Genomic DNA, 3078 nt, shown 5'->3' on the forward strand with positions numbered 1-3078 from the left:
ATCGATCAGACCGTCAAACCTCAGAGGGAAGGTAGGGGAGGGTGGGGGTAAGGGGGAGAGATCAACCAAAGGACTTGTATGCATGCATATAAGCCTAACCAATGGACACAGACACCAGGGGGGTAAGGGCACAAGCGGGGAGGCAAAGTGGGGATTAAGGACATATATGTAATACCTTAATCAATAAAGAAAATTATATGTAAAAATGTTAAACGTGGAATTAGCATATGACCCAGCAATTCCGCTCCTAAGTATATATATACTCTAGAAAACGAAAACATGTTCACACAAAAACTTGAACAAAAATGCTCATAGCAACATTATTTACGAGGACCAAAACGTGGGAACAACCCAAATGTCCATCAGTTGACAGGTAAGTAAACATGGTAGGCATTTCCAATAAAAAGACACCGATAAAGCTTGAACACATTAAACGAAAAGATGCAGAAGATCACGTTGTATGATTCCCATTGCCCTGAATGTCCAGAACAGGCCAATCTATAAATAGATTGTAGATTTGTGTGCCCTAGAACTGAGGGTGGAGAATGAATGCTAATGGGTATGGAGTTTCTTTTAGAGGAGACAGAAATGTTCTAAAGTTAGATTGAGGGGATGGTTGCGCAATCCTGTGAATATACTGAACACTGGATTGGGTGAATTATAAGGTATGTGAATTACATCCCAATAAAGCTGTTTTTGTTTTTTTGAAAGGGCAGGGGTGTGCTTCTTCCTACCGGATGAAATGCAGATGTGATCTTGGGACCTTGAGTTACATTCTGAGACTGGCAGAGTAAGGAGTCTATCCTATGATTCTAAAGTATACACTACTCAGTCTAAAGCAAGTCATTCATTACATTTTCTACACCTCAATTCTTTTTTTTTTTTAATATAGTTTTTATTGATTTCAGAGAGGAAGGGAGGGAGGGAGAGAGAGAGAGAAACAGCAATGATGAGAGAGAATCATTGACTGGTTGCCACCTGCACGCCCCCTACTGGGGATGGAGCCAGCAACCGGGCATATGCCCTGACTGTGTGTAATCTCCTGGTTCATAGGTTGATGCTCACCCACTGAGCCAGCTAGGCTACACCTCAATTCTTTTTATAAGTTGAGGTATAAAATTGACAATTAACATTATATTAGTGTCAGGTGTACAACATGACTCAGTGTCTGTACATATTGTGAAATATGCTTCAGTTCTTTAATCTACAAAATGGGTACCTTCTGCTTCCTTGATTACAGCCCTATGGACAGTGGACAGATAATTTGATAATGCACGTGCTAAATATTTAATTCCTTGAAAATTAAACATAAACTCAAGCTGAAGCTTCTTTGGATACCAATTTTATTTTATTTTATTTTATTTTTAATTTTGTTTAATTGTTTGAAGTATTACAAATAGTAGTACATATGTCTCCTTTTTTTTTTTTTCCCATTGACCTCTCCTCGGCCTCCCCTTCCCCCCAGTACATGCCTTTACCTGCTCCCCCGCCCAGTGTCTTGTATCCATTGGTTATGCTTATATGCATGCGTACAAGTCCTTCGGTTGATCTCTTGGATACCAATTTTAAATGCATTTTTAGCAGGTCTGGAAGCACCCCACTCCCAGTGTTTATACTTTGTTGCATATACTACCACAATTTTAATTTTGAAGTGGATAAAAAACAAGCTCCTCTCTCCTTTTTTTTTTTTTTTGCACAAAAATGTAATTAATATAAAAGGCATTTGGCCCGGCTGGCATGGCTCAGTGGTTGAGTGTAAACCTATGAACCAGGAGGTCACAGTTTGATTCCCAGACAGGGCACATGCCCGGATTTCAGTCTCGATCCCCAGTGTGGCGTGTGCAGGAAGCAGCGGATCAATGATTCTCTCTCATCATTGATGTTTCTCTCTCTCTCCCCCTCTCCCTTCCTTTCTGAAATTAATAAAAATATATTAAATATAACTGAGTGGCCAGATTATGATGATCTCTGAAAGCATAATAATCTGGCCACTCAGTGTATATCCTATATAATAAAAGGCTAATATGCAAATTGTCCCCTCGACCAGGAGTTTGACCAGCAGGCAGGCCGGCCAACCACCCATGTCCCCTCCCCCTGGCCAGGCTGGCCAGACCCCACCCATGCACGAATTCATGCACCAGGCCTCTAATATATATATATATTCAGAGATCATAATAATCTGGCCACTCAGTGTATATATATATATATACATATATATATGGCATTTGTTCCTAACAGCTATTCTTCTACTTCATAGTATATTTCTAATGCAGTTTTCAGTTAAAGGCAAATATGTTAGATTTCAATAAATTGCTATGTTAGATAACAATATGTTAGATAACAAATAAGTTAGATAACAATAACCAAAGAGTCTGCTTTTTAATTAAAACAAAATTAAAGATTGATACACTTAAAAATATTTGAAAGGATACACACCAAAATGTTATCCATGGTTATCTTTGAATGGTGGGATAACAGATGTGGACGAAAGGGGCCACATGCTGACCTGACTAGCTCAGGGAAGGCCTGCATGGCAGTCTTGCAAACTCAGAGACCTAAAGTCACCACAAAGGATGGTCTGAAATGAAACTGTAACTAAAAGCAGTTATGGTGGGTAGTTACATCCCAGGCTGGTATCTTCACTGACAAGGTCAACCTTTACCTTAACTGAGCCTATCTGTCTTTTTGCATCTATAATAACAGATCCTTGAAATGTCTGGGTAACTTGTTACTTCCCTTTTTCTGGACCCCTTGGGCACAACCTAATGTGCCAGGACAGATACCACAAATTCCTTCATTATTATCATGTTAATTGTTCCTGCACCCACCTAAGTATGTGTCCATCATTTTACTTTATATCCAATCCCAGGGGTTTCCCCACTTTGCTTTCTCCTGCCTCTCTAGTCTATCACCAATGGATTTCATGTAATCCACCTACATCCCTTCCTTTGACTGCAATGTATAAATACAGATGTAACCCGCCATTCTCCGGAGCATTATCTCATTTCGTTGAGTTTCTGCTTCCCGGCATATGTCGACAGTTTGGCTCAAATAAACTCACAAAAATTCTTTACAGGT

The sequence above is a fragment of the Plecotus auritus genome, assembly GCF_963455305.1.
Source record: "Plecotus auritus genome assembly, chromosome: 8".
NCBI lineage: Eukaryota > Metazoa > Chordata > Mammalia > Chiroptera > Vespertilionidae > Plecotus > Plecotus auritus.